Here is a 27,972-nt window from a genome sequence, read left to right as displayed (position 1 = left end):
GCGCCATCATCCCAACTACAGAAGAGCAGCAAGAGCAACATCCACAAAGATGAAGATCTAGAGATGAGAGTGGAAGAGAACCGTGCTCTCAGGCATCTCTAGAGAAACACAGCAAGTTCCTCCTTTGAATGATTATTTTTGGCTGCAGTTTATTCTTACTTTTTAACCGGTTCTTTTTTTTAAGATCTTATATTTTTCCACGCGCTCCTAGTATGAATGACCTTTCAATCAGGAAATACGACAGCTCAAGTAACGTGAATTTTTTTTTTCCTTTTCTTCATTTATATATATATATACATACTGCATTCAAAAAATCAAACGCTGTAGATGTGAATCATCATGTATTTGATGGATATTCTAAATAAATTAATGAAGGAGAATCGAAAGCATAACGGGGGAATAAAAAGGTAAGCATATTTCTCAAAGTTTGAAAAATAACATCAGATCGAATCTTTAAAAATATAAAGCAGAAAAATTGTTCATTTAAGAAATAAATTTTATTCTAAATGCGACTATAAAAGTATCTCACCGTTCAAATGACCGAAAAGGAATTTTTCCGCATTCCTTAATTATTTCCGATTAATTCATAAAACATATACTGATTTTTACTTTGTATGAGTGTTAGAGATTACTTCAGTAGATATACCGGTTTCAACCCAGAAAATACGAGTGAGGTTTTTAAAGCAAATGAGTCTCAGGAAAAACTCTACTGAAATAATTTTTTATGGCACAGAAGGAGGGAGATAAAGAGTGAATATGAATAAACTCACATGAAATATCATAGCCTTACATTTTCGGTGAAACGATAGTGTTCATTCTAATGAAAATAAAAAGCTTCGGGATTTCGTTGCTTTTGTTAAATCATGAAAAAAATTCAACGTCAATAAATGCATTTTCCTCTATTTCCGCCTTCTCCCCCTTTTTTTACTGCCTATTGCGAATTCAAAAGAAATCAAAATATCCAGCAGCAAATTGTGAAAAAAAAAACTAAAGTCCATTCAAGTTGATCACCGATATAGTATAAAACAAGAGTTTCATCAATATTCAGTACCTATATAGAGCGGAATAGAGCCATAAAAATATAGGACTAGAGTTGAATATCTTCCATTATTTAAACATTTTTCTTCAAAGATTTTTTGAAAATATTTTTACTTTCTATTTAGTAATAGGACACAATTAATAATAGAATACATTTTTTTCCCACGTTATATTGTTTCAAAATAAAGATTACAATTCTAAAAAATAATACATAAAATAATTTTACTAAAATGAATTAACAAATAAATAAGATAAAATGAGCAAATAATAATAATAAAATTATAATTTAATATAATTATAATTCTTTCGTTATAATATTACGTTAAGAACAATTTACGCGAAAAACATCGAATCACGTAAAAAGTCAGTATTAACAGAAATACCAAAGATTTGAACTATCGACCACTTTCCACTCACTGTGTGTAATCGTATCACTAAAAAAAACTTGTGAAAACAAATACACACACACGTATAATTGATGTTTTCAACCGTTTAAAAAAAGGCTACAAATGATTTCTAGAAATCAATGATAATAATTGAGAATAAAAACGTGTTTATTTTTCTATCCATCAAAGAAACAGATGGATTTTCGCTTGTCAAAAGATAGGGGGAAAATAATAAAAATTTCAAAAATCAAGAAAAGATGGAAAAAAACGAAATGAATTTTCTATTAATATCCGTAATCCCATTGAAGTAACGAGTTTCTAAGAAAAGGACGAAATAAAATAAAAAGATCGAATTATTTTACAGCTAAAAGTGATAGCAGAAAAAAAAAACCCATCCTGGAGCATCTCAACACAACAGAAGGGAAAAAAGTTTGCCAAGCAACGAATGAATGTGTTGAGTAACTATATATGTACAGACACATACACACACAAGCACAAAAATGAAAGGAAGCAAACACAAGGCCTTAATCCTTTTTTCTTGAAGCTTAAAGAAAAAGCTATACTATAGCGGAAAAAAAAGCCTAAACAGACTCCGACTGGAGAGTTAGATGGTGAACGTGATGTTCAGCGAGAGAAAGCGAAAGAAAAGCTTTTTCTGAAGCGAAATAAATCGGTCCAGAACTTTGAAGCTTCGAATGAAGGAGGATGTAATCAGCCGGAGGTCGGGGATGAACACGAAAGAAGCTCACGTTGAAATAGATGAGAGCTATTTAAAAGCTCATACAGGGCCACCCTTACCAGATGCGGGGCTCAGTGCAAAAATAATAGCGGGGCGATGCGAGCACTACAATTTTTTTTTTTTGTCAACCGGGCCTAAAGAGAAAAATTAAATGCAGTCAGTTCCCACTTCAGTCCCCCTCCCAAAGAAAAAAATCTTATTCAGCATTAAAAAATGTGTGTAAAAATGTCGATACGTGAGTAAGTAAAAAGCAGTAAAGCAAGAAAAATTTAATTATATTTAATTTTTTAATTTTAATAAAAATAATTTACTAATTAATATTTAATACGACTAGCTACTGCTTATTTTTAAATACTTTTCAACTAAACTTCACAGCTTAATTGTCTGTGTGTGTGAATTGACTCCCCTTATAAAAAATTTATTTTTCTTGCTTTCATACCAGCGAAGTCCTCTATTATATCATAAACAATTATTTTATCCAATAAATGTTGGATAAAATAATTGTTCCAACATTTATTTTATCCAAAAAAAAACCCAAAAAACATTTTTTTTCGACTGATAATGTCCCTAAAGATGATAGTTTTAAGTGTGAAAAACTTCTTTCTGCACTTGCCACTGTTACTGGAACAGTAAGCAGTATCCTATATGCTATGAAAGCATTCGGAAAAGGATTTTAGATCTTGTTCATGAACTTTGAAACGCTTTGAATAATCATTTGTTAATAACTCACGAAGCAATTTGACGTCGGAGGATTCTAAACCCAAAAATATGCGTACTATCACTCATATTTTTGGTGGCTGAAATTCAGGGCTGAGGCTTCATTTCTTGTGAAATATCATCCACTTCTTTTCTCTTTAGCAGAAGGCTGAATTGCGGGCTGCAGAAATTTTTGAAACGCACCAAGTTGTGTGTCCTTTTCTTCAATCTTTTCACTACCACATCTATGTTTCTGAAATTTGTCACGCTCTCTTGATGACATTATAGCTACGAAGATAGCCCTAAGTTGAAAACTTGAATCTGATGATCACACTCACACAGAACAGAAACGTAAAATCGCTCAGAAGCTCTGTAAAGTATGTTAGATTGAAATGTTGCACTGGGTACACATGCAAAATGCGTCTCGAAAACACAGTTGGGCATTAAAAAAAAATTGTCATTTAGCCCTGATGTCAACACCTTATAAAAATAAACCTCCATCACTTATAGACATGTAATTTTTCCCCTCTTAGTTTCACCCTGAAAGGAGCTCCAATATGAGGAACGTGTTGCTAATAGGCGACTGAGGACATGACCGTTAGTGTATGTTGTACTTGTTATATGTGTTTATGTTGGCAACATGTGCTAAAAGTTCCTACATGTTCCTACAAGTTAGTCTCCATGGCTGTCTCCACCTGTACTAGGGTGGCACTCCAACACCCTTTACTAATACAATCTTGAAAGATATAATACACACACATATATATATATATAATCCCATAAATAGATACTGGAGGGGGGATGTTTAGTGCATCCTTTCCGACCGCTTCCCACATCCACATTCAACAAATAACGATTCTTTTTTGTTTTATTACTGTACATAATTAGTGTGTGTGTGACAAACAATTTTCGTTATTTATTACATTATTTAGATTTTTCTCACATTTTCTTTGTCAAAATGCAGCAACCTTGTTTTATTATTGAAATTTTTACAAAAAAAATTATAATTTTTAATTTTTATTACCAGAAGCGCGGAGCTCGGTGCGGCCGCACCTGTCGCACACCCCTAAGGGTAGCACTGAATTCATGCCATTCTTCCCTGAACACGAGTACAAAAAAGAACTTCGGTTTTTGAAGAGAGCTCTCATCGCATCCCGATGTGTGAATAGTAAGACGTTGGGAAGCTTACGCGGAACATATGCGAGAAAAATATTACCATATTCACTTAAATGAATAATATCCGTAGAATCAGAGAGAGCAGAAACAGACGGGACGTATATTTAACAAAAAAAAGTGATCGATTACAGGTTAATAGAAAGGGGGAAAACAAGATCACTACTGCCAGGTAGGACTGCAATATTTTGAAAATTCTACATCGTAATGCATAATGAATCTAACATCACGATATAATGGTATATCGATATGCAGGGGTTCTACTCCAAAAATTGGAAAAAGTATGACAAGGGGGAGGGTTCCCCCTAAGACAACATAAGACATCATAGCCTCATGGGGGCAAAAACTCAAAGAAACTCAAACTAAAAGATTTTTATTTTTGAAAAAAAAAATTTAATTAAATATTTTCTTTTTTCATAGCACTATTTCAGTGTAATGTAAATTGATTCGAGCCACCAAAGCAAAATGGCATAAATGACTTAATAAAAATAATTTGGCCCAAAACAGTTTACTAGCAACCACAAACAATTGTTTTCTCTTCACAACAACCTGTTCTTCAACCTGTATGTACATTACATTCTTTTTTCAAGAAGTCTTCCGAAGTCCAGTCTGTCAACTCTATTCCACGATGCACAGAAAATTATGAAGACATATAAGTTTTTTAAGAATGACGCTCCTTTGGGACCACTTCCAAAACCATAGTGCAAAATTTGTAAATTACAAAGTCCAGAGTAAATAAGTCAAGATGAACCAGATAGTTTTACATCCTTTCTTTAAAGGGATTTCTTTGCATTTTACTGTTCAATGCCAGCGTCATCATTTTTTTAGAAATGGAGCATTTTCATTTTTAGCTCGTCGCAAAGGTTTGCAAACATTGTTTATGCCCTTGCATGTCTTAAAAATATAGAAGACAACTGAATGCTATTGGATAGCATCAGTCAAAAACCTAGAATAGGCCTACGTATCCAACTGCTTTGTTATGCAAACTGTTGTTTCACCTCACCTTTACGCAAAGTGTGCACCGTAATTTTGAATGATTAATGTTAGTTATTGTACAATGACCATGAAATATTAAATATAAAATTATTTTTCATGTCCCGATAGAAGTTTTCAATGATTATTCAAAACATTGACACAAAATGAGTTGAACCCTCAAACTCAGCAAAATAAAAAATTAATAAACCACTTGGGGGCCCCCACATACACACCTAAACCTGAAAAAATGATACAACTTTTGTTTGGCAGAATCATTAATTGCAATCTACTACATTTGTATTATTTGGCAATATTTCTATGATTCCCTTTTCATTTGGAAAAATTTTGCATCACTTCTGTTGACGAGATTTGGTAAAAATGTCGGAAAAGTATGATAAAACCTAAAAAAGTAGGAGCCCTGCGATATGCCATCCCGACTGTCAGCAGACACAGGCTCTTTGTACGGGAAGGAAAAGCGAATCACACACTCTGAGTGTGTGTATACTATACACAAACAGTACTCATCGTTTCCTAATAACAGCCCACTACATTGTTTAATAAAACTATCCACAGAATATTTGCAGCAGATATAGCACAGCAGGTGGTGTGGCTCACCGTTTAAAAATCAAAGCCTACATTGATTGATTGGTATATTGAAATCACCTTCAATATATTGCAATTTAATTCGAAACATATCTCACGACCCTATCATTAGCATTCCTGGGAGAAAAGAGATAGGCCGAGATTGCAGTGGTTTTCAACCCCCTCCGGGAAGAACAGAAAAAGATGAACCCCCACCCGAGAAAATCCTGCATGCGTTACTGCCCCTACCTTCCAGTCACTGACGGATTAAAGATGGCGATAGCCCCTCCCAGAGAGCAAAAGATATTCTCTGGGGATATCCCATACCCCCTCCCCGGATTTGTTCTTTCTTCCAAGCAACCACACTAACCCCCCCCCCCCACAAAATAGCATTAATCCATCACTGCTCCCGGTGCCGTGGCACACTGTTTGGGAATCTACTACAGTATAACTAACGCACGTGTGCATGCGTTAAAACATCGTGCAGGAAATCTGAAAACGTGCATTATTCTAATTTATGAGAGGCAGAGTTATAAACAAGTTTTGAAATGAATAGAATGATTATTATGACATGAATGATTATTTAAAATGAATAGAATGATTATTTAAAATGAATAGAATGATTATTTAAAATGAATAGAATGATTATTTAAAATGAATAGAATGATTATTTAAAATGAATAGAATGATTATTTAAAATGAATAGAATGATTATTATGACATGAATGATTATTTAAAATGAATAGAATGATTATTATGACATGAATGATTATTTAAAATGAACAGAATGATTATTTAAAATGAATAGAATGATTATTATGACATGAATGATTATTTAAAATGAACAGAATGATTATTTAAAATGAACAGAATGATTATTTTGACATGAATGATTATTTAAAATGAATAGAATGATTATTAGGACATGAATGATTATTTAAAATGAACAGAATGATTATTTAAAATGAACAGAATGATTATTTAAAATGAACAGAATGATTATTATGACATGAATGATTATTTAAAATGAATAGAATGATTATTATGACATGAATGATTATTTAAAATGAATAGATCATTCACGTTTGGCAATGTAAACATTTTGCTCCATTGTCTGAAGAGGTTATCGGTTACTGAAAATAAAATATGCATGGTAACTTCAACAATCTTTAAGGGAAACAGTCAAACATATCTATTAATTCTCGAAATTCGGTGCCAAAGACGTCATCGTAAATCATATCAAATTAAGTCTGAAAATCCGCTCGATTTTATCAGTTCATTCTGAGACCATTCAAGCATTTAAGTTTCTGAGCTTCTTATAAGTAACCCTTCATATCTATCTCTGATTATTTTACCAAAGCATATTTTCATTAAAGAAACAAACTACAAAAAAAGTTTACCACAGCCGATTTTTTTCTACAAAACGAAAATACGAGCTTGACTTTTGAAACAATTTGGAAATAAGTTCCAAAATTGCGGTAGAAACTTATACCTCTAATAGTAGCTTATTGTATTCCTTACGTGAAGGGAAAAATTCCTCAAAAACAATTGAATACACCATAGGTAGTCATCTTTTTCAGCGGCGGAACTATAACTCTCAAATCACATCACTACATTAGTTATAATGCATATTATGGAATCCCGCAAAGACGGACACAGACGTAATTTTCAGAATATTTTTTTCATTTCTAACGTCGGGAGATAGATTGTGTGAAAAATTGCGACTAAGGAAATGGGATAAAAAAGAGAAAAGTCTTTACCACGGGCAAAAAAAATTTTACCGAAACAGGGTTTCCTGCCAATCATAGAAAACTTGGAGAAGGCAGGAAATAGTCTTGAAATTGCTTCACCGGACATAAACAAGATGAAAAAAAAAAGAAGACGACGAAGAAATTGGACACAACTTTCAAGCAAACAACATAGAACGAAATCATGGACCCTACGCAGCAATAGGAGGCAGTGACACGTTTCTTACAAAGGGACAGCTACCTTATATATATATTAATGCACCTTCATTTTTTTAACGGGCTCGTCTATCGAGAATGTGATGGTGATATCAGTTGCAAAAAATATCCGTTTTCTTTCATTACTGTCGCGCTGCAGCGGGTTGAAAGGTGGCCAGATTGGTGCCATCAAATGTTCATTTGGTCCCCTTCAACCAGCTGTAGAAGGCATCTTTGGTCAGTCATGAAGATATTTCGCCTCAACAGAGAATCTCCAGCTGCTTGCCGTTGGCGGTTAAAAGAAAAAAAAACTATGGAAAAAGACGCCGTTCTTTTATAGCAGGGGTCTTCAACCTTTCAGGCAATTACAGCTAAATTAAACTTTCCACGGAGCCCGCGGGCCACCCAGTCATACCATGGTATTCTCGGTTATTAAACTGGGTTCCCCAAATTTATTTAACACTTTAATTTACTCTGAATGTTTCATTCATTAAATTTGATTTTTTATTTATTTGCAAATAACTTCCTTTCATTAAAAAGTTCGTTTTAATCAATTATTTCTTTATTGTTCCTGAAATTTGTCCCGATAATTCTGAAATTATTTTTTCACTAATTTTAAATTTTCATTAATTAGAAAATTATTTTTTTTCAATAATTAGAAAATTATTTTCTTCAATAATTAGAAAATTATTTTTTTCAATAATTAGAAAATTATTTTTTTCAATAATTAGAAAATTATTTTTTTCAATAATTAGAATTTTTTTTTCAATAATTATATAATTATTTCTTCCATTAAGGTGCTAGCATTTCTGTAAATTCTGTAATTATTCTTAATACTTTTCGGATACCGAATTTGGCCTCGCTAAATATGTAGCCTATGCTCAGAGGCCTCAAAAACTGTTTTGGCTCAGGATCCCCCGAATTCGTTACGACGGTGGCCCTTTTAATGTACCAAATACACAGCATTGCTATTATCTGAAAAGTATCTCATAGTTCTAGGTGGCCAGAGCTCTCTCCCTTTAACGATTTTTTTTTATTTTTGGAATTTAGTCTTTAGTCATTTTTCTATGTGAAGTAATTTTTTTCTAAAAATAGTAGGTGGACCACTGCAAAAAAAGCTCGGAGGGCGCGGGCCATGGGTTGAAGACCCTTTGTTTTATAGAACAGAAGCCGTTTACGTTCTCTTTCTTGTTGCATAAATGAATTCTATTGCAGTTCATTCTGAGCATTCCAATTGGCTACTTAGAAATTAAAAATTTCTAGAAAGACTCAAATTTAACATAGATTATTTAGACGTAATTAACAGCCTAGAAGTTGACAAAAATTACAATTTTTTTCATTCATGATGCAACGAGTATTTATTTCAAAATAAAAACTGTGTAGCTCTGTGGCCATGAACTTGAATTTGAAGTTTGAAATCACCATATGTTTGACACCACATGCTAAGATACAAAAAAACTTTCTACTTCTAAAGTTTGAAAAATTCTGAATTTAATTTGGAACTTTGTCATTTTTGAGATGGTGAATGCTTCACATAGGCCTTGTGGGATTAATTTGGCGCACATACCGTTTATCCAACCATTCAATCCACCAACCACCTTCAGAGTTAAGCCCATCTCTTGATTAAAGAATTAAAATGAGAATTTTTGCTTTTATCGTCAAAACCAAAACAGCACAATACTAAAAAAGGCTCGCTCCTCACGACATCTACACATACACGCGTTCTGTATTCATCCTCGAATAAAAAAAATATTATGTATGTGTGTGTGTATTTTTTGTCACAAAAAATGGGTTCAAATCAAGACAACCAACCAAAATCCACTACCAACAAAGATTCGCGACCGAATCCCGCAAAATTATATTATTATAATATTGCTTCCATGGTCTAATAGCGAAAAGCGTAGCAGATAACTCTAATTGACGAATAGCATAGTCTAATTGACGAATTTAAAATACTGTATTCCTCACAAAGGAAGAATGTCGATTAAATGTACTAAAAAACAGAAAACTATTGAGCTAGCTGTGTATCAAACATAGCCTAGTAATAAGAAGAAAGAGCAACGGCAGATATGTGTGAAAAGTTGAGAAATCAATTCAACAGAACTTCTCTTACTTTATAGAGAAACGCTAGGGCATTTAAGCAGTTGTGCGTCGATAATGACTAACCTGCACAGAAATATGGTCTACTAATCGATTTCCAGTCAAAATAAGATCCAATTCCAAAGCGAAATCCTTCGTGACCGCATTCACTCCTCTAACAGAAACTAAAATTCTGTATCAACGCAATTCAGACCCGTCTTCCACATCAGAAATCACAATTACGAAATGGAAATCTCCGTTTTATATAGTCTCTCTCTCCTTTCCAAGATGACTTTTTTTTCCAAGAGACAATATCGCCCATTTTGGGAAACACTGGACTATAGCTATGAACTCTAGTGGCATAAATGTTTAACATTTATTTGTATATATAAATGATTAACATTTATCTGTATATATAAATGATTAACATTTATTTGTATATATAAATGATTAACATTTATTTGTATATATAAATGATTAACATTTATTTGTATATATAAATGCTTAACATTTATGGCATGTGGGATTTTAAAATATTGTAATATTTTTATATTGTTTCGTAAATATAGATTTTTGTTATACCAAAATTCTCCGATTCGTGAAAATCTTATATATAAATGCGAAAGTATGTATGTATGAATTTATGATGGTATTTTTTCGGCTGAAGAATATATACTGAGAAATTGAAATTTCTGGATGTTATGCCGAAACTAATATTTGGAAAGAAGTGATTTGTCTCCTCCGGGAATCGAATGCAAGGGGACCCGGGTTCGATTCCCAGAGGAGACAAATCACTTTTATTTCCAAATATTAGTTTCGGCATAACATCCAGAAAATTCAATTTCTCAGTATTGCATGTATGTTTGTTCTTTATACAAATCTACAATTTTAGACCGATCGTTGCCATATTTTGTATATATATACCAAACAGGACAGGACGGAGATTAAAACAGGCTACTTTTAAAAGTTCGTCAGAGATGGGCAAATGCCCGAAATGGGCGAAAAACCGTCGGGTAACAATGGTTCCTGGGCTCCAACAATCACTTTCGGAATGTTTACTTCGGTTACCGTGGTTTCCTAACAATGCGTTTCAGACATGCACATGCCTTTAAAATGGTTTAAATCTTCTTTGATGCTGCAGTATTATGCATGACAGTTCATTCTTTTATAATGGTTTGTCACTTTTTCAATACTCCCAGTAATTGAAGAAAACCCGGTAAGCGCCGGGTATTTTTGCTAGTTCTGAATAAATTTCACTCTGGATGAATTTGTGATTATTTTAGAACGCGCAAACTTTAAAATTTGCACTAGTTCTCTTGATATTGTCACATTACATTACATTTGAAATTTTGAAAAAGTTTTCTTCATCTTTAAATAAACTGTAACTGATAAATGGATCTCGATTTCGTTGTCAAAAACGGTTTTTAAAAAGGGAAAATATGAGACATAATCCACCGTTAATCATCCTTCAACTTGGAAATAATTAAAAATCGAGTGTTGAAAGAAAATCATTACCATGGGCTTCCTGCATAACCGTGATCTATCTCGTAAAATTTGTACCACGAAAACAAAAGAGGATTGTAAATGAACTTTCAAATGAAACTTTTTTTAAATGCGATTTTAAAAACATGTCCGAGAGCAAGCAGTATTGAGTCATCCACATTATAAATTTTTCAGGGGTGAGCCTACTTTCTTCTTTTTTCCTCATTTAAATTTTTTAACAAATTCAGGTCTTGAATAATAAAATTTCATATAGCATAAAATAAGTTTTCGTCGTGCTAAAGAGAGGGTTACATTTTCAACGTGAAAAAAAAGAAAAGTTAAAAAACAATACATTAAGTAATATAACAGTGTAGAAGGTGGGTGGGGGGGGGGGAATAAACAAAAAAAGGAAATTTCAATCTTATATTCAAACTCTGATCGATTGGAAAAATGCATTAAAGTACAATAGGAAAAACAAAAAAACACTAACGGGGGTTCTCAAAGAGAAAAATAACAGGACCAAAGCCCACACATACAGAAAACTGAAGAAAAACTGTAATACAATGGAATGTTTTATCAAAGATGCCAGCAAATTATCTAAAAAGAAGATAGAAAGAGAGAAATATACATAAATTAAAATGTAAAAATAGAAGCTAAAAAAAAGGCAGAAAGAAAGTTGCAGATAAGCAGCGAGCTGTTAAACACATACGCACAAGCAAATAGCGAAGCCGAAGGAGGAAGCTAATTACGTAGAAAAAGAGAGAAAGTAGATAGTGATCTTTGGGCCTGAAATTTTCCCACACTACCGGAGAGCAATTTCTTTTTGTTTACTGAAATACGAAAAAAAAAATTATAATAAAATCCCACTTGACCGAGCTAATTTTCGCAAATGGCCCGTATTTAAGAGATTGAAAGAAAGTAAAAACTGCAGTGGAACGTTCAGTCTTTCTTTTTAATATTTTTTTTCTCGTTAGTGTAGTTAGGCACCCACATTTTTTCCCGGTTTGTTAATTGCAAACCTTCTTCTGTAAATGTTAATCAGCCATCAAATAGCTTCGTATTATGTGGACCGTAAAGGAAAAAAGGGAAGTGGAAACTAACTTGCTGCTGATTCAAATAAAAAAGAAAATGAATTAAAAGTGGAAGGAAAAAAAATTCACATCAAGTTAGTGTTTTAGGGAAGCACAAAGGATTTCCCTTTGCAACAAAAGAGAAAAATTGAAGCAGAAAGACAGAGAGACTATAAATTATGTAAATCCAAGATGATTCCCAATGTAAAAAAAAGCCCTTCAAAACACGAATGTGTAAAATTTCCAATTTCCCTTTAAAATTTATCCAAATGTGCAGAAGCCAGATCCGGTTAATCGGGTTCAAATATTAGCAGGAGCTTGGGTTTCAGCCACGTTCTTTCATAATTTCTTCAAAAACCATTTTTCACTGAATATAAAATTTTTTATGTGATTTATTTCAGATGTTCAAGTTGAGAAGTAATCCGCAACGACGAAACTTTTAGCAAATTATGGAGTGTTCTCAGACTGTGTTCTTAGAACAACTTGAATCCAACGTAGTCCAAGGGTTTTCCAATTTTTCAAAGGTGGTCGGAAAGATACATTGCACGCTATACATGGGATACTTACACGCCAGCATCCTCATAAGAGATTGTCACTCGGAGATTTGCCGCCAAGCGCCCAACAGAGATTAATGGCAGAAAGACAAGGATGAAATGCCAAAGCTTAGCCTCTCTTTATAGCCTTATCTCCAGCGACAGGATCCAACACCAGTATATAACACCCTTTTTCCTTTTAGCTGATATCTCACTGGGTGGGTACAAAATCAGTTGGTTACCCAAGACGAAAATGGGGTGAACTGGGAGACTGGAAAAAAAACAAAAACCCTTAATAATCGTTTATTAGCTAGCTGATGAGAGACGACGAAGTAAAGATGAAGGAAAAAAATTCTTTGCGAGATCTGCTTGACCGCTGATGCCCTTTCTCCTCCAGAACTGCATAAAAGGTCAGTGAGATGTCTCCTTCGTTCCTCTTTCTCTCAGGGAATCTCCGATTATTTGTCTTTGTCCAGAACGAGATTTCGGTTGCCGGAGGCACCATTAATCCCGACGCTGTCCACCTCGTGTGTTTTCTTGCGCCTCACTATTTCATTCTCTTTGTTTTCTATTTATTCCTTTAGTTTGCTTTCACCCCAGTATTGCAAAGCGTGTTTTCTCGTTCTTACCAGAAGCTCTGAAAGTTTCTCCTTCCTTCATCCCCCCCCCCCTCACCAATCGTACTTAAGCAGAAAGAAATCTTGGATTAGATGTCTCATACAATATATTGCTACGATTTCTTCTTCAAAGTAAATCTACCGAGAATGTTCTTATTTTAGATCTTTTGTAGATAGATGATCAATAAGTTGGCACATGTAACTTTTATCCAAAATACGGTGATGAAAATTTTTGCGGAAATTAATCTCTTATAAAGCATCTGTTAATGAAGTAAAAAATTACAATTATCAAATAAAATTACCAAAAGCTTGATGATGCGCAATGAATCGATAATTTGAAAAGGACAAGCTGTACATGCATCGACTTTCAAGAATGTCATCAATATTGTGAACAGTTCACACGAAGAATACTTTTTTTTCTATGTCATTGTGCTCAAAACAAGCTATCGTTAATGCTTGAAAATTTAAAACAATTTTTTTTACAGCAGATCCTCCACTATTTGAAATATAAAGAATTAGCTTTTACTCTATATATGCACACCCCAAAGCGAGGGCGACAGACAGGATGATGTCACAATATCCTTCCAATGTGGTATAAAAACCTGCATTTCGTACAGCATTTCATGTCATGCGGAATATGTACAGAATAGTTTCACCATAAATGTAACAGAAGTTTTTAAAAAAACAAGAAAGTACATATTGTGTGTGTGTGTGTGTGTGTTTTTTTTTTTTTTTTTGATGCACTGACGTATCCTAGTACAAGACCATCATAATTGTTTAAGTCATTGTTAAGCTAAAGTTTCTGCCTTCTAACATCACCTTGGGCTTGGTTAATGCAACGATTTAATCAAGATGTTTATCAGCTTTAGCAAAACCTATTTCAGCCTTTTTATAGCTCTGTGGATATATTTAATTTGCACGAATTAACAAATAAGGCAAGACTCACAACATGGTTTATTTGCAAGTGTAAGTAACAGGTCTCAAGATCAATAAAATAGGTCTCAAGGAAAGTCATCTTCTGGGTAGAAGATGAAACTTTCATAGTAATAAATTTAGGGTATGATTATTAATTCATTTATAATTATATAAGATATATAATTCATTTATAATTATATAAGATATATAATTCATTTATAATTATATAAGATATATAATTCATTTATAATTATATAAGATATATAATTCATTTATAATTATATAAGATATATAATTCATTTATAATTATATAAGATATATAATTCATTTATAATTATATAAGATATATAATTCATTTATAATTATATAAGATATATAATTCATTTATAATTATATAAGATATATAATTCATTTATAATTATATAAGATATATAATTCATTTAGTAATTTTAGGATATTATAATGGTGCACGCAGCACAAGTAGAAATATATTTTTACTGCGACAGAAACGCGAAAACCAAGATAATGACCACGGAATTGGGCTGAATAGAAAAGATGGGCCAGAAGGGGGAAAAATCGGAATATAGAAATATATTTCTATGTTATAGTGTTTTTCAGATCATCAAGCCATACATGGCCTCAGGTTAGAGATATTGCATGAGAAAAGAGGCGATAAAGCAAAAAGATCCCGAGAGGAAGACAGGCACGAACGCTTTTGCTTCTTTTGAAGATGAGGCGGCAGCGTTTTGTCGATGAAGTTCAAGCGTTCGGCAAATATCCCGAGAGAACCGCAGAAGAAATGATTGGACGCTATCTGCAACAAAAACTCTCGTCAAAACAACCAGCTTCCAGAATTTTGATCCCACCTAGATAATCTTCAAACTTTTCTTATGTAGAGATCCCGAGAACTATACCGCAAATTTTCCAAGTCAAAGGTGTTTTTTATCCTCTTTAATACATTTTCGAATTTACATGACAGCTTGAGCATTTATTTGATATCCTGCGTTATAAGAAAAAAAAATAGAAAAAATTAAACGATATTAAAATTTGAGGTTTGGGGCCAACCAAGCTGTGATTTTCAGCGCCAAATTTTTGTCGAAACAAACTATCGGACAGGCGCAATATATAATACAAATCTATAATTTTTCCCCGTATAGGTAAATCTAAGTGAAGCTTTCCCCCCGTTAATCCAATTAAAGGCGTTGGAACAGTATCAATATATGCTACGAAACTCAACAATAGAGATGGAGCGAATATTCGGTTCTGCCGAGTTGCTGCTTAGGTATTCGGTCGATTATCTAAATCTAAGCACATCAAACTAACTTAAAAAATTTATACCAATTGGAATTTTTCGCATAAATTTAAAATTTATTGATTATATTTTAATGTGTGGTCTATATACTCTACGTGAAAGAGGTTATGTCAGGGTGAATTTCTAGAATAGGGAAAACATGAAACTGAAAATAGAAACTGCAATAAGGTTAAAGTGAGCAGGAATTATACAAGTTAAGTTCAGTACTTAAGGATGTACCTCGACAAGATATGAATTAAGCTACTGAAAGAGCAAAAGGGTCAAAAAACATTTAAAGTGGAAAAACAAGAAAATTAGTTGTAAATTTTATGATGCATTACTAGTTGAGAGTAACTAATGGTTGAGACATTCTCTTAATTAGATGTGAAGTTGTAACACATGTTGAAAAAAAAATTGATTTTTTAAGTAATATTTAAATACAATCTATCATCGTTAAATTTGAGTGTCGGTCTCATGGCAATAAAAATCTTTCAATAACCAGTCTTTAATATTTATTCAAATAATAAATTGCACAATTAAAATTCAATTTCAATCATTTAAAATTATCAATAATTTCATTTTCAATTAAAAACGCCAATGTTATTTATAACTGTGATGAATTCTGGAAAAGTTTATATTTGCCACAAATCACTGGTCCTTCCCATCCCTACAAACACAACTATAAAATATTCTAACTTTATTTAATTTCAGTAGTACGTGAAAAAATATGTCAAGATACGAGATGGTAAAGCTGCGGAAATATGAAGCTCTTGAAATTAAGTTTAACAGGAAAACACAAAGCATTTGAAACATGCGTTAGGAACGCATTTTGCCTATCATCTATGACTCACTACTTGGCTGTTCATATGTTGTCTAAGCAGAATATGTAAAGGAAGGTATTATCATTCTTCTCATTAAAAAGAGATAAAAACCATGCACAAAATAAATAAAAAAAAACAGAAAAACGAAAAAAAAAGACATGACAATTAACCTGAAACCGCATACTACGATCCACTCTGCTACAGTTAAAGGAACTCAAGAGACCCAATAGTTATGAAAGAGAAGGATCTGATTGTGCTCCCTTCAGTTCGTTTGCTTTTTATTTTTTGATTCAAAAGACGTCAGGGAAATAAATGATCCGACATGAAACACACAAAGAGGTCGTAAGTCTCCAGAGGAAACTTTCTCTGCAATGGTTGAAATAAAGTGATGATAAAAAAAAAGCGAGAAAGAGAGAGGCAATCCGAGAAAAAATCCATTCTGATCATTCTCCCGTGCAATCAGATGCTACAGCAACACATATTATTGAACAAAGATTTTCTTCAAGACGCTAGAAACTTTTTTATTATACATTTACTTTTTTCTTTTGAAAGTCAGCAACTAGAGGGTTTGATCTTAGCTTTTGTAGAATAAAGTATATAAACACAGGAAAAATATCATTGGAGAAAAAGAGGAAAAATATCTGAAGAATTGAAAAAAGAAGCAAGGATTCACATTAACCATGAATCCATATCGAAACCATGCAAAATACGAAGAATAACTTTGATCTTTATATAATTTAAAATTCGATTCATGCTAAGAAAAAAATTGAATAACAGTAAATACGGCAGTTGGATTGCTCTTACTTTCTTCAAGAATGGGCTTTGTAGTAACAGATGACCTCTTGCAAATAGAACAGAATTTGCAGGTATTGCTCTTATCTTAACATGTTAATGATGCTTCAAAACTATTTCACAAGCTCATGTAAACTTTGTCAAAACTCGTTACAGACATAGGGGACGTAGGCTACATAACGCCTCCCAAAAAAAAAATTGTGAAAAGGGATTAGCTTCAACATAATTCTTGAATATACATATAATCTACCATACGTCCTCTGCTGCTTAATTAAAGAGCACTTTATCTTGCTCTAGAAGAGTTTATCTTCTTTGGCCACCTATATACGGAACACAGAACAATCCCAGGCTACGTCTCCATTGTACTAGCTTCTCTGGTCGCAGATGTAAACAAATCGTACCACAGAACTAGCGAGGCCCATTACATACCGGCGACTATTTCCACCTTATTCATTTTATCTTCGATATTAATCCCCAAAACAAGAAATCTTCATGCTCCACATCAGTGATTTCGAACCTGTAATGCGCACCCCCAAGAGTATGTGACGGGAAATTCAGATGTATACGAAAATAATCAGCGTTGGTGGAAAAAAATCAAGTAAAGTGATTTAAAAAGTGTTAAATATTAGTTATTAGCACACCTTCTACGCATTCTAGAAATACAAACGCCCAGGGTTATCAAATTCGAAAACTAAGAAAGGAGGACACCTGCGCGAGCACCTTTACTGACGGCACTTTTCCCAATTTTCATAACAGATGGTACCCCTATTCTGACCCCTAATAAAACCGGTCACAACTAAACCAGAACCGCAAAAAAAAATTTTTTGGGAATTTCGACGACTATTTGGCCAATGAAAAAAAATCACAAAAACACTCGTGTTAATGAAAATATGTGTTTCAAAGTGGAAAAAAAAATTCCTAAGAAAAAAACGAAAAATAATTTCATAAACCTGAAAAGGACAAAAGGTTGAATTTTTCGAAACGTAGGAGGGGGCTTGAAACGGCATCAAAAAAGAGGACGTCTGTGGGGGGGGGGGGGGGGGAAGAGGCTTGAAACATGTAAGGTTGGAAATCACTGCTCCGTATTTACTGTTCTGTACAATTCTTTTTAGGTCTATTTCATTTTCATTTTCTATGTGATCAAGCAATCACAGCATAGTCATAGTTAATCTATAACAAGTTCGCTACTGGTATGCATTGCTACCTGTGATTTGATAGAGAGTATGCACTACTTTTATTCATCTTAGAAGATCAGCAACCATTGATTGCAAAGTGCAAATCGAAATTTCAAAAATAAAACATGGTAGACTAATAAATTATAGCTATTTTTCTATTTTCTGCTGCTTATTTTAGGATGAAAAAAAGACACAGTAAAATTTTGATGAATAACTTGTTTCATTTTGTCAGCTTTCAACTTGGCACTAATGTCAGGGGCAATAGCGGTCTCTTAGGGCGGTGCAACCTGTGGAATTGCATAGGGCGCCAAATTACAGAAGGCGCAGAAACAAGTTAGAAAAGTTAGATACACATAAATAGAAAATAATCTTTTTAAGGTATTTAAAAAAAAATTACTGTGCAAAAGAACTAATAACAGTGATGAAAAAAAAATTCAAGGTTCGAGTAGATGAGCAGTGCACATGCTGTATGCCGATTTCCGTGAAGATAAGAATGCGCACACACTAGCTTGTTTCTTTCTTTAACCCTAAGGGACATACTAGGCAGTTTGCTTTCTCTTTTGTTTTCCAGTAGTGGTGGAAGAAATGAAAAGAATCGAGAGGAAAGTCATCCCCCTCCATCACCCCATTTTTCTGCTAACAAGAAAAACAGTCTCCCTGCGTTGCGGGGAGTGAAAAAAAGAGGTTATTTTTCAGGGGTCATTCAAGTATTACGTCAACATCGATGGGGAGAGGGGTTTCCGATTTGCTGACTTTTGATGACAAGGGGGGAGCGGGGGGCTTGGATGATGCTCACGTCATCAACCACCCTTTATGAAGATATGAAATATTCTTGATGGCATCTTATTCGGTGCGCCAAAAACGGAAAAAATCTTTCGATAGCTATTGGGCACCTGAACTAACATTTCATCTACAGAGCCACTCTAGTGGTTTGTATTTCTCTAGTGGACCGTTTTTTCCATCCGTCTCTAGTGGAAAAAATGTTGATATTCGTACTTACATCCATACCCCTCGAGAAATATTTAAAAAATTGTATGTTATAAATAAACTTTCGACGTAATTATAACTAATCAAATCTCTGAGAGAGAAAAAAAAAGCTTTAGATAACTTTACTAATTTAGCTAAATTCTCTAATTTGGAATAATTATCAAAGTAATTATTACTTTTCTAATTTAGTTAAATAGGAAGAAAGAGGAGGAGAAGCGGAATTCCGGTGTGGTGGTAATGGAGAGATTCCCTCTCAAGTCCGATATAATATGGGAAAATAAATGTTACATATTTTAGAGAATTAGAGAACTGTAGTTGACTAGCAATAAACAATAAAATGTCACCTCCGGCACATCACCCTGGATCAGCGATTGAGGGGCGGGGAGAGGAAGCACCGGCTGCTGGTTTTGCACAGGGCACCATTTGATCTAAGACCGGCCCTGTTCAGGGGTGACCAAGATCACTAAATTAAATCACTAAAGCAATTAATTTGGGTAGTTCGGAAACAGTTTGTTCCATTTCAGAGCAGTAGAAATTTCTTGTTGTAATTCGTACTATCAATCGGTATAATTTTTTTTATTAATCAAACCAGTAGACACTATGATGCAATAAAAATATTAAAATATTTTAGAACGTGATCAGAATGAGAAACAAGTAAAGCATAAGATTTACATAATCACAATGCGATGTGGAAACATGTTCAATTGTACAAAATTTAAATATTATTAAAGGATAAAATTTTGATGCTTTCCTTTTAATTTAACGAGCCTGAAAATTTTCATCTAATTACTTTCATAAGAATGAACAGATAATTTTTTTAAAGAAAAATATCTATCGTTTATTTCAATAATTAAAGATAAAAAAAACAAATATTATTTTAAGAGAAAACGTTAAACTAAAATAATTTAGTTCGCTATTTACCACGAACGTAAATCGCAACAACGAGAGCTTTAGAGAAAATTAGTATTCTCTAGTAGGTAGTATAGAAAAATTGCGTGCGTAATTTCATTTTACACCAGCTAGTAATTAACAAAATAAACTTTTAGAGATAATCGGAACAATTCCATAAATTCATACATGGCAAAATCTGTTCACAGGGAGGAAAAGTGTTAGACACATCGAGGAGTCGATACCGCACAGTGTAACAAGTGCAGTAAGTTATTTACATATTACAAGAAACAAAAATAAACCATTATTTATCACTTTGATAATTAGATGGGAGAAAGTTATGAATTGGACAAAGGAAAAAATTTGAGACAGAGCATTAATTTTACATTAAAGTCTTAATTATCTTTAAGAGCAAACGACGAAAGAGACCCAGCAGCCCATCTGAAATGCCATCAATTCTCCATCAAGGCCATTTAACGAGGACGAAGCAGTAACGTCGTACAAGGGACGCTAATTGATAAAATTGCGCTACCAAATGGAAACCCATAGATGACGTAAAGAAGTAAAATAATGCCCCTCGCATTAAGAGCATGCGTACGGACGTGTACATAATAAATAATAATGGAGAGATGAGAGACTTTTTTCTATTTCGATATTTCAAGTATGACCGAAGGTTGACGTGAGGCACCAAAACGATCAATGCCAGTGTGAAGTGAAGTCTCTCATGAATATTAAACACGGCGGGACACTGTCGCTAGTTCGATCAGAAACGCCGATTACGACCATTTGGAGTAGTTAACAAGATTCTGTAGGAAGAGAGGAGAGGAAATTCTAGGGGAAACTTTCCAGAAATGGAGAGGATACGAAAGACCTAATTTGGAAAGGTTTAACCTCCGAATACAGGAAAATCTAAAATTTCATCTTGAACGAAGGTTCGTCGCTGTAGAGGGGCGAGTTCAAGCTGAATTAAAATGTTTCGGTTTAGTCATGCACTACAAGCAAGCAACGACTTTCCACAACGCGACATAAATACAAGCAATTAATTAAAAAATACCGGCAGCACGTTTCGAACGATGTGTTAAGAGTACCCTCGGAGAGTTTTACCATCTAAGAATTTACACTTTCTCATTTCAACCAAATTTTCGACAGAACATGAGCAATCACACACGGTTCTTACTCATACTGAGTTGGTCGAAAGTACGATTGACAGCAACATAATCTAAAATTTTGATAAGGAAAATGAGTTAGAGAAGAATATCGGCTTTGTCCATGCAGATTTATCTAATTAGATCCACGCATTGTCAGAACAAGAATTCATGATGAGATAGACATGAATGTCTTTTCTTTATGAAAATATTTATTTTTTGTTAAACGCAAAGTATGTTGATAATTTTCTTTCTTTTTTTTAGTTAGGAAAAAAAGGGCCTTGTAGAAGACTATCGCGTGCGGTCGACCAAAATATGAAAGCGATCATCCAAATCTTGTGGAACAGCAGAAAGTTATGAATAGAGAGTACATTGCCAGAAAATAATGAAAGAGAAAGAAATGCGATGTAAGTAAGAAGGTCTACTGGTAAAAATAAAAACTGAAAGAATAACATACTTTCTATTTTTTTGTATGCATGCACAGAAATCACCGGATCCATGCCGTAATTTATAGCAGCGTGTTTTTCTATTGTTGGAGAATAGAACCTTCTCTAAAAAGATTAACATCAGAAGAAAAACATCGGTGCCAGTAGGATTCTGTGAAAGTAGTAGAGATGCTCGAAAAGAAATCCAACATATTACCGAGAACAGCATCCAATAGCAAGCAAGAAGCTCCGGGTATGGGGCACGAAAATCGTTTAGAATTAAATTGGTTTTTATAATTAGAAGATTGGTAGAAAATCTGATGCGAAAGAAGAAGAAAGACAACTGCAAAGAATGAAAGAAGGGGAACAATGATTAAAAAAACCGCAAACGGCAAAATTGGAGGAAAAAATGCAGATCGCAAAGTGCCATTTCTTTTAAATCGGATCAATAAATCATTGGGTGGAAAGAGGTATATAAAAAAAAAATTCCCAACGTATATGTATGTATATATATATACCCATTTGGTTTCTTAGTTTTGCATTCAGTGGGGATTTCAGGAGAGTTACACATGCTCATTGGATATTATTTTTCCAACGATCATATGAAGCGGAACTCAAGTTTTCCATTAAATTTCAGAGTAAAAATCAAAATCTTTCACTTTTTGGACGTAAAAGAAATGAGAGTTTTCGCTTGAGTAGTAATCGAATCAAAGATAAGGAGAAATATAAATCATCCAAGGTAAAATACACACTTCTAAAATGCTGAGTGAATTGAGAAGAAAAAGAAATGAGTCTAAAACGGCATCTTATAAGAAACATGTTAAAAAATAAGTGGAAGAAGTTCCACCCACAAATTTTAATTTATAACTATCATCGGAGATTGGAAAAGCCTTTATTAAAAAAAAAACTGTAACAAGGTTTGTTAATTTATTTCAAATTCACGTGCGAGTGTGATATTGTGGCATGCGAATGTGATATTGTGGCATGCGAATTTAAATTGATGAAAAAAAAATAATTCTCTGATATCGAAACACTCAAATCGAAGAAGAAAGAAGTTTTATCTTCGCTGGCAAAATCCGTTTCGTAACGATACATTCATTAGTCTAAATTTCTCCAGGAAGCCTCGAAGCGAGAGGTTGAAGCATGAACTCATTTACAGCAATAGTTACACAGGAGTCCCAATTAAGACTAGACAAAGATAGTATCGTAATCGCCTATAGGATACAGATTTTCGGTGAAGCAAACACTTAATGCACCTCTGTCGGGTTTTGCCGAATTTAGCGGATCGGAAGTAGCCAAGATGTTATGCAGCAAACCGATGAAGTTATTTGGCTATCCCTAAATGAAGCGTACAATGTACCTAGGGGGCGATTGCTTCCTCAACCAGCTGTGCCTCGATCTCCGAGGGAATTTAGTAAACCCGATCAACAACGGTTACGGTTGTTTAGTTTGAAGTTCGTACAATAACGACTCATGCGATTAAAAGGCGGACTATTTTCTCAACAAAGAGTTTTACACTTGAGACAGCAGGTGGAGCAACTCTTAATTTTTTTTTGTTTAGAGCTATCGAGACCTGCACTAATGAAATAATGAAATAACTCTTATAACAGTTATCAATTCAAATGGTAGAACATGATGATTAAGAGTCTCTTAGGATAAGGAAACGTCGAGGTTTGAGCAAAGTCACAACTTGAAAACAAAAATTTAGTCTGCCGCGTGGGGCAAGCATCCAATTTTACGGCCTCATAATTTTGATTGAATTCCAAGCCCATCTAATCTGGCATCCGGGCAGCCAAACCTGCCTGCTCTTCTCTAGATGAGGTTCTAATAGACTTGACGCTTCTGTCTACTACACTAGCTATTGGCATCATCAGAAGCTATTAGGTGAAAGTAACAAACTCTCACAAAACAAAATCAAAACTCTTATTGCTGATCTTGACTGGAAGAATCGCGGAAAAACGCTGCTATGTTTACTAAACCACTACTATGAGAAATGCGAAAACCTCTCCTTTCTATGTCTAACATTGTAATGAATAAAGAAACTAATTAAGTAATTCGATTATTGCCAGTCTGTCGTAATCGTTCCGAACACACGGAAAACTTGAATCAAGTCGAGTAGGTCTAGAAATAGCGTTTTTCCAAAATTCAGTCAAAGAATAAGGGGTTTTTTTTTCATTCCTATGATGCAACAGCTGGTGTTGGAGAAACGTCGAGCCAGTACCTCAACTCACGGACGACCCTTCAATTTGAGAGACATTCATTCATCAAAACCGAAACTTCATCGTAGCCGAAACTTAATCAGCTACTAGTAGAAAAAGTAGCGACAAGTAGCAGGAATAGACACCGAGAAAAACGGAATAAATTAGTAGCTCCAACATTTCAATAAAACTAACCGTTTCGGGATAAAATATATAGTAAATTACACTCGAGTTGCCATACAACAAGGAAAAGAGATATAGAGAAAGCATGTAACAATGAATAATCTCGCTGAAGTCAAATTATTTTGCAGTAAGTAATTGTTTCGAATTTCTGAAGCTTGTGGGAATTTTAAAAAGCAATTAAAAAATATAATTTACAGTTAAAGAAAATAACAGAAATATACTTACATTAATATAATAATCACTGCAAAAAGAAAAAGGTTCTGCAGTCGAAGGATGGGGGTAATACTCATCCTTAATGTAGTTTCAGTGAGCGTAATTGTTTCAACTTCAATTAAACTGTAAATTAAAAGAGTTTAAACGAAATTCACGAAGAGCTATAATAAGATGGCGTTTCGAATAATTACGACCCGTCGCGTAATTAAAAAGACGTTAAAAAAATAATTAAAAGAGTTTCGAGACGTGGAGAAGGCAATTAAATACTCGCAGTTCCGTGACGGGAGATTAGAATGGAATGAGATAAGAAAAAAATGTATACGCATGTATCTAAAAAATAAATGAAAAAAAAAAACCACGCGTTTAAAAGGATAGAATCTGGAAATTCAAACCTTTAAAGCTCTCTTTTTATCAAAGCAAGAATTCAGGAAATTTTTTGTACGTACGAAACGTGATCTCATTTATCGTACAATTCCAAACTCTGGAAACGATATTCTTATAATAATTACATTTTAATCTATACAAATGAAACTGAACTTGACAAAACGATGACCATATATGTCGACAGATTTTTCCATAGATAGAAAGATGACATTGAATTATTTTTTTTAAACATTCATAATATTCGTAATGATTTGAAGAAAAATCTGAAATTGAAGAGGAAAAAAAAATCCTCAACAGTTCAGAGATACCCCTTCTTGAAAATGTTTATAATAAAAATATATGAAAAATTTGAAACACTGTAAATATACACTGAGGAGCCAAAAAAACTGGTACACTTGCCTAATATCGTGTAGGGCGAGCCCGCAGAAGTGCCGCAACACGACGTGGCATGGACTCGACTAATGTCTGAAGTAGTGCTGGAGGTAATTGACACCATGAATCCTGCAGGGCTGTCCATAAATCCGTAGGAGTAAAAGGGGGTGAAGATCTCTTCTGAACAGCACGTTGCAAGGCATCCCAGATATGTTCAATAATGTTCATGTCTGGGGATTTAGGTGGCCAGCAGAAGTGTACACGAGTGGGCCTCCGAAAGCCCATATCGATGATGTTTCGTTGAATGGTTCGCACGCTGGCACTTGTTGATGGCCCAGCATTGAAATCTGCAGCAATTTGTGGAAGGGTTGCACGTCTGTCACGTTTAATGATTGTCATCAGTCGTCGTTGGTGCCGTTCTGGCATGATCTTTTTCCGGCTGCAGCGATGTCGTAGATTTAATTTTTTTACCGGCTTCCCGATATTCACGATACACTCGTGAAATGGTCGTACATGAAAATCCAAATTTCATCGCTACCTCGGAGATGCTATGTTCCATCTCTCGTGCGCCGACTATAACACCACGTTCAAACTCACTTAAATCTCGATAACCTGCCATTGTAGCAGCAGTAACCGATCTAAGAACTATGCCAGACACTTGTTGTGTTATATAGGCGTTGCCGACCGCAGCGCCGTACTCTGATTGGTCCCATATCTCTTTATTTGCATACGCATGCCTGTACCAGTTTTTTTGGCTCTTCAGTTTATTTTAATACATGATGTAGAAAAAAATTGAAATCATTGCTTCAATGAAATTATATTCGACACATTATAAAACTTCTCAGTTTTCACTTGCACTACCAACATATATACGCTACTTGCATCTTACATATATTTTTAAATATATTTTCAAAACAGGAAGAGAAAGCAAGAGCAGCTCCAGAAAGCAAGCAGTAGACAAGACAAGCAAATAAAAGTGAGACAACGTTGAATGATTAAGTTCTCTCAGAGAAATATCGTCGGAAAAAACATTCCACGTTTTTCAATTAAATGAGTGATTGATGGGAAGTTCTATAACACCGAGTAAAGACCAAGAAATGAACAGGTGTGCTCCCCCCCAACCCACTCTCTAGGTAAAAGCAAATTCTTAGGCCTCACATTAAATTGTCTTTTTTGTCTAGTCTAGCGACGAAGGGGAAAAATTAAATTACATACTCACTGACTGAAATCAATCAATCAATCACCACTTACAGAGGGAGTTTGTAAGTGGTAGATTTCTTTATCCATATCCAAGAACAATAAACAGTCGGGATAGAAACTCAAACAGTATGCCAAATAATGTACGTATATCGTAATTTTCTGCCTTTAATCTTCGGATTACACGCTAAAAACACATCTAAATTTCTTAGTGGAGATTTTGGATTGCTACGACGTATCTATAATTGTTTTTTTTTCCCCAAAAAGGTTAGAATATAAAAATAAATAGGGCCGGCGCAAGGCATGAGGCGACGGGGAGCATGTTCACAGGGCGGAATTTTTTACGACAGATGTTATTACACTCTCGTAGATTTTTGCACATCGAAATCATTTTGAGGCGAAATCAAGAGTGTGTAAATGAAAGCGCAAATAAGTACAATACTTTTGAAATGCTATTCAACTTTTTCCTATTAAATGTGTACAATTCATCTCACAATACACCTGTCCTGCACTTCAAATAGTGCCGTCGGGCTCTACAGATAGGCCAGACATAGCTGGACTATTTTTTCCAGTTGTATCCATCCTGTGGGAAGGTTAGAAATCACATAAGTGATGGGAACCTGGATGCATCTGGCACTTCAGGTTCAGGTCTCTACAAAAGCTGGTTTCTAAAACATTAGGTTTCTTTGTAAAGAATCTTTCCAGTTGGCTTTCTTTTTGGCCGAATCACTCAGCAAGTTTGGATTCCTTGTTCATCTTACGGTAAATGCTCCATTCAGCCAACACCATACTAGAAAAAGGCCTATCTCTAGCGCGGTTAGATAGATAGAACCATTCACAACCCCGGACTCATGCAAAGCAACATACTTTCGTTACCTCAAAAGAAGCAGAGTTGTGTCGGAAAGAGTTAGCAAAGACTAATAGCAGTGCTCCCCCCCCCCGCTCGCAAGTATCGAATCACTCGCGTCGTTCTCCCCATGAAGACAGCTATTAACTCGATAATGTACAAGCCATTTGACTAAAATGGATAGCTGAACTCAATGACTAGGGAGAAAAATTGCACGTGCGACCAGTAGCAGATCAGGGCCGGAGACCGCAGCCTGGGATTTCAAAAGAAGTGTGGAGAAAACTTGTAGGGCAAGTAAGAAGTTGGCATGTTGAAGTGGAAGAGATTCGAGAATGGTCTATATACAAAATATATACAGCGCCTCCATTGTAACGGGAAACGAAGAAACAAAGCCTCCGTCCACAGTGCTGGGCAGTTTTGCTTCCCTTTCTTTTCACGGAATTTACAATATACTCTAGCGTGGTGCTGTTTCGCCTCAGGAATGTTTTGACGGCTCGTTTTGGTACACCAGTGATTCTGAAAGTGCGCATCACGGCTCCTAGGGGAGTCGCCAACTTTTGTCATGGGCGTAACGGTGAGTTTGTGATATTCATATGTGCCGGTTCGTTGTTTCGAGGTTGACACAATGTAAGTGACAAGTTTGTCTCCGCTAAAGAACACCGGAGCGCTTAAGCAACGGGGGGGGGGGTGCACCCCCTTGCGGTAGGATGCAAAGGGCTACAGCCTAGAGTTTCATAACACATAAGCGCTGTCACTCAGTTTTTTCTTTCCTTTTGACCCATACCTTGACAACGAAGATGTAGAGAAAACTTGATGCAACAAATAG

At 34.6% G+C, this 27,972-nt stretch overlaps 1 protein-coding gene and 1 long non-coding RNA gene across 3 annotated transcripts in view; one reads left to right on the top strand and one right to left on the bottom strand.

Annotated features, from left to right (window-relative positions):
* Positions 1–27,972, bottom strand: part of mib1 (E3 ubiquitin-protein ligase mind bomb 1) — a 135,383-nt gene that overhangs the window by 64,419 nt on the left and 42,992 nt on the right. The window lies entirely within an intron of this gene.
* On the top strand, positions 17–27,838 carry LOC149084243 (uncharacterized). Of its 2 annotated transcripts, none has more exons than XR_016192957.1 (3): positions 17–249; positions 21,592–21,734; positions 26,021–27,838. It is a non-coding gene; the product is annotated as an uncharacterized LOC149084243 (long non-coding RNA). The 2 variants fall into 2 exon arrangements; XR_016192956.1 differs by having other exon boundaries at positions 17–407.

The sequence above is a fragment of the Pholcus phalangioides genome, unplaced genomic scaffold (assembly GCF_987345545.1).
Source record: "Pholcus phalangioides strain wild (caught in Gottingen) unplaced genomic scaffold, Ppha-v1.0 ptg000008l_1, whole genome shotgun sequence".
NCBI lineage: Eukaryota > Metazoa > Arthropoda > Arachnida > Araneae > Pholcidae > Pholcus > Pholcus phalangioides.
This window is presented reverse-complemented; position numbering and strand designations above follow the sequence as displayed.